We start from the raw sequence: 8,460 nt of genomic DNA, 5'->3' as shown, positions 1-8,460 counted from the left end.
GACCCCCTCCTAAATAACCGGGGCTGACTTTGGATTTCTGGCCCTACTATGTGAGTCCGTAAGATTTTTTTGTAAAATATTTTTGTAGGTGTAGCATTACTCTGCATCGAGTCCTACCAGTGTATATACGACCTCCACAATTACGTTAGCAAGTTGATTGGAATCAACCAAACCCTCGGAATCCCGATGCGTTGATTGCTGGCTGCCTTAAACAAAGATTTCCTTGCATGGTGCAGGATTTGAAGGAGAGGAATCACGTCTATATATATGGAATTAAACGAGGGAGGGTGTAATTAAACGAGATTGATGCATGCATGTTGCAGAATTAAAGGAAGGTGTCAAATGAGGGGAAATATGTGGTTTCCTTTAAACAAAGATTGCCTTTGCATAGTGCACAATTTAAAGGAGAGAAGTGGCCTATATATGGATTAAACGATTGCTTGCATGCATGTGGCAGAATCAAAAGAGGTCCTCGAATGAGGGAAAATATGTGATTACACAATTCTTCAGAGCAAGAAGGTGAATCGATTGGATAAACCATAAATTAATATATTGCAACCAAAATTTATTAAAGCGTGGGATTAGTGATCTTCTGGACTTTTTTTTTGTGATTTTAAGATACTAGTACAAATGCCCGTGCGTTGCCACGGGTACTCAAATTTATTTCTCAATGCATATATATAATATGATGCAACATGATAATACCGAGCGCGATAATAACAAGATAATATTGTTGTGCATATGTGTGGTTTCAAGTGCTAGATCTCTTTTGCGGTAAGTCCAACACATGTGTCTTGGACCGTTATAAATGTCAAACTCAACAACTTTTCTTTTAGATGTATTATTATTATCTCATAAAACATGGGTGCTGCAAACACATGTATAACTGAAGAAATACTTCTTTTCTGTTTAGTCCAAACAACACTTTGATATTCATAAATATCTGGAGACAACCCTGGATCGTAGCCTTCTGTCTCATACATAAGTATATCATTTTGCAAAATATTCTTGGAACAAACACTTAATTATTTGAAGTGCATTTTTGATCATACACACACAAATGAAAAGCTCATTCGAACGGTTTATACAAATCCAGGAAACGGGATAAAAATTGGAAGAGAAGTTTCCATATCGAATTGCACCAAGTCATGTTATGAAGCAAATATATCAAGTGAATTGTATAGCCACATGGAAATTGTAGCGGTTGTACATATAATTCATCCTTTATATAAACCTAGCTTTCTAAAAGGCTTATATTTCGAAATAAAAGTAATAGTATTATTTTCTAAAAGCAAATTCATGGCACCGCCACACATTTGATCACCAAATCCTATCGTTGCTATCTCGTGATTAGCAAGGGGGGTAATTTGGGGATCATGCCAGTTCTCAATCTTAATGCGTTGTTTGAGACAAAACTCAGATCTAGCGAAACATATTTTCACACAAAGGTTGAATCAAGTAGTTCCATCCGTTATCATGTTGCCATCGTATGATTTTCCGTACAAAATAATAGCACGAGCAAATGTCTGACTCCTTTTGCTTGCCAGCGAACCAAACAGACATATGAAATTGTTAATAAAAAACAGACATGTGAAAAGGAATCAGGATCAAAGCCACATGCAAAGCCGAAACCAGATAGCTGGGCTAGACGAGCAATGCAACCAAACGCGCCGGGCCCGGTCAGGGCTCTCACTCGCGAGCAGCGAACCGAGGTACTCCCCTCTTCACTTGCTTTCCCTTCTCCCCCATGGCCTCACCCCCTCACAACCATGGTCACTGCCTGATCTCCCTGGCCACTATAGGCTCGCCCCGCCGCCTGATCTCCCCGGATCCCACGGTCTCGCCCCATGTATAGCATGCTCCCGTCAGTCCCAGTCTCACAACTACGTACAGACCCGAGCGAGAGAAAAGAGGAGCAGCGCCGTCGGTCGACCGGCGCCGCCGCCGACCTCAGCCACCCCGTCCCCGACAACCACGACGACTCAGGTCAGACCACACCTTCTTCTTCCTCTACAATTACAGGTGTTTATGGATTCATCCCCTCATGTATTAAATCTTGTGTAGTAATCAATATATGCAAGGGGGCGTGTTTTACTTCTCCTGATTTACATCATGCAATACGTATGAAGATCGTGAGCATGTTGTATTGATTTAGGCTTATGGATCCGAGTTCACTTAACTAAAACCGTGCCTCCCTTTCTTTGAGGATTTACTGAATTGGTTAGTGAAACTTAATTTCAGACAAGTGTTACAGCTGGTTAAATATGGCCTCCACACCACCAGTTTTTTTGTTGACCAGAATTTTTTATATGAATGTAACAGCAATCGATACCTGCATAGTTTTACCTAAAAAAAATACCTGCATAGTTATCGATAGAGGTAACAAAGTGTAAGATATTTTTCTAGAACTGATATCCAGGTTGATATGATAGAAACTTTCTGTTTGACTTCTCGTTTCATTAATTATAAATAGTTATATTGGTTTGTCATCCTTCTACTTGAATTATTTTAATTAACTCGAGAATACTTTCTTTTATCTTCGGTTCCTGATCATAACTTACTGTCGACTGTGTCTTTAGTTTTCTGAAACTACAAGTTTGATTTATTCCTCATGTATCTCACGTCCTGAATCCCTATAATGTGATTGAATCTTTCCTATGGTTTTGAACCTTGCAGGTATTCCTTTTCTAATTATGTAATATGTAGTAATTTGTGATATTAATAATTTGTGATATCACTTCATTTACTTTTTTGTATAGAGAGAGTCACGTCATCTACAGTTGCCAAAATGTGTAGGAAGATTCATTCCGACGCCTCAGATTTTGTGATGGAGACTATTTCCACTGTTATAGATCTTCTGAACTATCAAGTTGTTTCTTATGATGCGTTCTGTCTTTGTATTCCAGGTACTGAAAGATGATTCCGCTTGTCTCACTTGCCTAGCAGAACTGGCTGCCTCATCTCCACTACTATTACTAAATGAATGTATGCATGATGTAGGTATGTTAACAATTATTAGCACCATGTTACAAAGAATTGAGTCATTAAAACAACGGTTCCTATGTTAGGTGTTGAGCAACATCATACCAATATCACACTATGTAAACTACTCATGTTATCTCTGAAAGGATTTGTTTCTTTAAGATTGTATGTGGTAGTCTTCCAACTGAAAATGTCGATTGCAGTCGGCAGTTTTCTTTACTATTCTTAACTGTAATCTAATTTGGCGAGCCACACATTGATTTAGGTGGTTACATTTTTAGCCTAAAAATGTATGACATATTTTACATGCAGTGGACAAACTATATTCCTGGATCATGTAAAGTTCATGTGCATGTATGCCTGTATTCAAGTTGTGTATAACTCGGCCAACTCATGGATAATTTCTTAGCAGACCATACTTTTATCACGGGATCATTGGAAACAAGAATGTATTTATGATTTGAAAGGATATCTTCAGGAACTTGATGTTTACTAATGTTATTCAGTTGCAGTATAAATTTGGAGAAAAAAATGCAAGCCTTACTGGAATTAGCTGGAGCAAAATATCTCAGTATCGAGGAGTTTTATGCCAATAGCTAGGTAAGTGTTGGAATATGTCATGAACATGATCTTTTTTATTTCAACGATAATAAATTGATTACTTACTTGAGTGCTACCTTATGTGATTGCTCCTTTGCCTCGAGTCGCATGGAGGATGGTGCTCAGGTCATGGAGAAAATAGCAACGTTCAAAGTTAGTCTGTTTGTCAAGGTCAATATGCAACTTCTTTCTACCACGTGACTGCTTTATAACTTTGTTCTGTATTAGCTGCTAACCATTGCATCTTCATTCTATTGCATAAGCATGGAGCACAGTTTCTGACATCAACAGTTGGCTGCACTTGAGCTTTTTCTACAGCTTCCCCTAATCCGACCCACTACTATTTTTTAACATGACCACAAATGCTTTTCGAGTTAGTTCCACTTGAGTTGGGAAATATTACTTGATATTTTAAAATTCCTAACGATAAATGCTGTGCATAGCAGGGTCGCATCACTGAGACTGATATGTTTTCAAAGCTAATAGTACCAGCAAAAACTACGTAAGAAAATGATAGCATATTATCTGTGAAAGTTGCACACTGCCCAAAGGATAATATTGTTAAGTTAGTTTCTAGTTTGCTTCCATTTGATTAATCTATTATGTACTTTGATGTACATGAAGTTATGAAGATGGTCGAAGTTGAATCCATTGCCATGGCCTGATAGTCCCTGCCTCGCCAGCTCGCACCGATTGGCTTGATCCCATGCATCACAAATGACACGGTGTCATCACCGCCACGTCAGCACAACACGACTTCGGTATGGTTTCCGCTACCCTAGCCTGATTGTGCACTGTTTTAAAGTTAATGAGATGGTAAACATGAACAGTTTAGTAAACTTACCTGAGTCCAAATCGATTTGTGTATGGGATCCTCAATTTAAGCTGCTCGCATATTAAACTGTGAAGATGCATAAATCACTGCCACCAAGAAAAATGTCAAAGAGGATACTTTTTAAAAGTACCGAAACTTGTCAAATTCAATACATTTAAACTATGTATCAACTGGTTGTATTTTTCTGGTCACAAAAGTGAGGCGGCAAGCATTGCAAGTCACATGCACAAGATTCTATGAGCATACACAGCTATTCAAACAGTTGAAACATTCATATATGCAATTATGACACATCTCAGCGCAGATTTTCAGTGTGCGCTTAAGCGGATACACTTTGAGAATGAAAGATACAAGAAAAAGGAAAGACCAATTTATTCTTTGTTTTATATGGTTTGGTCGTTATATCAAGCATGAAAAGAGTGCAGACCTGATGCAGCATTTATCACAGTTCCTAACTGATAGCCAAATAATCACCAATAGATGGATGTGTCAGCCAGTAGAACAACTGAAAAACAGAGAGAAACAAATTAGCACCAATTGTGTGGAAAGTCATATGAAAGATAAGATCGTGACCTCTTCTCCTACAGTCCTGCTCACTAAAATACTTTGCTTAAACTTCATGCATGGTGTAAATGCTCTCACCTAAAATAAGTATATGCAAATTTCAGTACACATGATAAAGTAAAACATTCAATGCAGCATAGTGCATACATTTCTCATTTCATGATATGTCAATAGCACATGGATGTCAAAATGAATGTGTGCATGTGCTTTTGAGAAAAAAGAATTCTACAACACATGCATGGCAAATTACAGGCTCTTTTAGGGCTGGAGTAGTTACTTAGTCCATGTACCACAATTCAGTATTATTCATCCCAAGAACACATGCATGGCAAATCTTGGGAAAGGCTCCCAAATTGAATTCTACACCAAGATTCAGTATTATTCCTCCCACCAATATTCAGTGAATGAATCTACCACAAGAACAAAAAGGGAATCACTCTTTACTTAGTCCATCTACATAGCGAAAATCTGTCTACATTTAAAATGCACTTGCAAATCACAACAGTAACATCTACAAGCCGTGTAGGTACATCCATGCAGGTACATGAGATGCAACAGTCATAATTACATGGATTTTCGAGCAAAGAATTCTACAAAGATACATGTATAAGAATTCAAACAACTAATTTAGATCTCCTTTCCTACTGCAAAGGTCTCGCAAAGAGGTGTGATTACATACCTGAACTGTCCCTTAACTGATTTGATGATCAGCACACAGCTTGGAAACCGTCCCTTAAATTTTCTGATGGTTCGCACATAGCTTGATCTCTCGCCCAGCCATGCTTTAGGTACTCTTTATATGGTTCACATTATCTGATCTGGGCGAGATATGGGGCAACTACCAATATATGGTAAGTACCGATCTGATTTTGGTGCGTTGATGAAAATTGATTGATTGATTCGTGAGTGTATGCAGGAAATCAGAGCAACCAACAGGGAAGCAAAAGGAAAGGAGGCATGAAGGAAACCAATCTTTGTCCATGATTCTGGTGAGTGCCCTGAAGGATAGCCCTGTTAACATGAAGGAAACCAATCTCTCCATGATCTGGTTCTGGGCGTTCCTCAGGTGAGATGATGGAGTTTTGGCCGGTGACCCTCCCACGAAGATTCTGCTGAAATCATGTAGTTATTGTGGGGGTTCGTCAGCTGAAATCATGGAGATATTTCGGGTGTGTTTTTTTCCGGAGAATGTATGTATGTGAAATCATGTAGTTATTATGGACGTTTGTCAGCTGAAATCATGGAGATTTTCTAGGTGGCTTCTTCTTTCGCAGAATGTATGTATGTGTTTTGGTGGGAGGGCAAAACTGTCTTATTGAAAATATGCTTGACGAAAGCCTTCGACCGGAGGAAACAGAGGAAGTTCTTCCTTTTTAGATGGTAGAGATTTCTTTTGCAAATTTACCAAAAGAATTGTTATTTGCATGTATATGTCTAAATTCATTCGGCTTTAACAACGAACTGGCATCTTTACTATAACTAGTTGAATGCCCGTGCGTTGCCACGGGTCTATTAGTTTCTTGCCCAGTGGCACATATAAACATAATGTCGATGATTATCGTTGATTAAAGATGAAAATTAATCAACACTTATCGGTGTCAACACCATCTACATGAGCCTGCACTTTGGGATACTCAAACTATTGGTTATTTCCATTTCACATTATTATCTCTCCCTCCCATAAAACAAAGAATCTCCCTCGGCCAACTCTTTCTCCATTGTGCCCCCGGCTGTGTTTCATAATTACCTCTCATGAAACATAGCAGAATTTGATTGTTTTTTTATATCATGATTTATCTCTGGATTTATCTTAATACATAACCGGACATGGGGAAATTATGCTGAAAGGGAGCAATCATGGATAGAAAAAGAATCACTTCTTTAAAATCTCTCTCATTTATGCTTATTTTAGGTGACTCTTGGTATGTGTAGTAAATTTTGGGAGATAAAAAGGAAGAGGCAAGAATTCATTACCGTGTCATGTAACTACGAATTAGAAAAATGGGAGACCATTATAATATAGGGATAGCTCAATTAGCTTATAGGGAGCAGATAAATGTATGATAGATGCTTTATTGAGTAAATCTAACATATTCAATATATGTTTTAAATTATTTGCACCAATAATATAATTAAAAATAAATGGTGACAAACTAAAAAAAATACAACATGCCGAGATACAAAATGAAAACAATCTGCAGATTCGTAGTTAAACCAGTGCTCGGTGCGAAAGGTCAATACAGTCCTTGTTCTCAAGATTTTCCTCCTTTATTCTTTAGGGGTTACTACAGCTGCATCACGTCTAGGCACTAAAGTTTAACCTCTCATTTCAAGCCTCTTCAGGAGGTGTTTCTGAACCTTGTAATGTATCCCTAAGCGATAAAATAGAAGTTATAACCATACTTTTTTTTGTCCCGGCATCATGCCTTTCATTAACCAGAACGAAAGCTGGGGCATCACCCTGTCATACAACTTGGGGTTGCTGATACAGCTTCGCTCCATACGTCGCACATGCGTCCACTAATTTATTACAAGACCTTGGGCTGAAAGAAATAAAAAACAAAGTAAAGTTTAACATAGCAAAAACTTTAATCTCCCGAAAAGGACGCCAATAATCTGGCAAGTCCATGTAATGAACAAAATATATTTTAAAATTTCTAGTTACCAGAGTGTAAGCGAGTATATTACCATCTCTCTTTCATCTGAAAAAATCAAAAAAAATGAGCATCAGGGCATGATAATTAATTTTGACAAGAAGATCACATTTGATGAATGTATTATCTCATGAAAGAGTCTAAGTTGTAAACAATCTAGCTCATATTTTGCAAAGTCCCATTTTGTAACACAGAAATGAAAATATCAGGTAGTGTGAATGTATCACCTCAAGAAATGAGAAGTTTCAGTAAAATCTAATATTGTGTCCCTACTCCTCTCAGCTAGAAGCACTCCGATCTAGGTACCTTTTATCCATCTGCTAAATCTACCACCTCAAGAAAAAGAGAAGATTCAAGAGGTCAATAAAATCGCCTCCTTCTCCTCAACCCATTTCAAGTAGGGCTTGCCAATGCAGTTCTCTCCGCATCTCAGGCCGCCGCATCTGATTCATCCGGTCTGGCAGCTTGACGGCTCACCAATTTTGGAGGATCCATCTAATCATGGAGATTGTCTATGATGGTGACTTGGTGAGGCAGGCTTGTCATTGCACACAAAATTCGAATCTTAAAAATTTGGATTCATCTTTGGAAAATGTGGAAAATGCGGGAGGTAACCATTGGAGCAACCAGGCCATCCCAGAAGTATGAGATCAACATCATAAGATACTCTATCACGACGTGCACAGGTAGGGTCATATTTTGTGAAAATAAAAAGTTGATAGGCTCGCTGATGCTAATGAAACGGAACAGAAGCTGCCTTCTTGTAGTATCTAAGAATTTTGTCAAATGAAAGACAGGCGGATGCCTTAGCTACTTGTCTCCTGC

General features: G+C 38.3%; 1 long non-coding RNA gene across 2 annotated transcripts; it reads left to right on the top strand.

Annotated features, from left to right (window-relative positions):
* Positions 1-3,593: 3,593 nt before the first annotated feature.
* On the top strand, positions 3,594-6,222 carry LOC127301707 (uncharacterized). 2 transcript variants are annotated; one of them, XR_007852369.2, is made up of 2 exons: positions 3,594-4,343; positions 5,898-6,222. It is a non-coding gene; the product is annotated as an uncharacterized lncRNA (long non-coding RNA). The 2 variants fall into 2 exon arrangements; XR_007852370.2 differs by lacking the exon at positions 3,594-4,343 and adding an exon at positions 5,749-5,832.
* The last annotated feature ends 2,238 nt before the right edge of the window (positions 6,223-8,460 follow it).

Source organism: Lolium perenne, chromosome 7 (genome assembly GCF_019359855.2).
Source record: "Lolium perenne isolate Kyuss_39 chromosome 7, Kyuss_2.0, whole genome shotgun sequence".
NCBI classification, from domain to species: domain Eukaryota; kingdom Viridiplantae; phylum Streptophyta; class Magnoliopsida; order Poales; family Poaceae; genus Lolium; species Lolium perenne.
The sequence above is the reverse complement of the archived record's forward strand: the minus strand, read 5'-3'. Positions and strand labels throughout refer to the sequence as shown.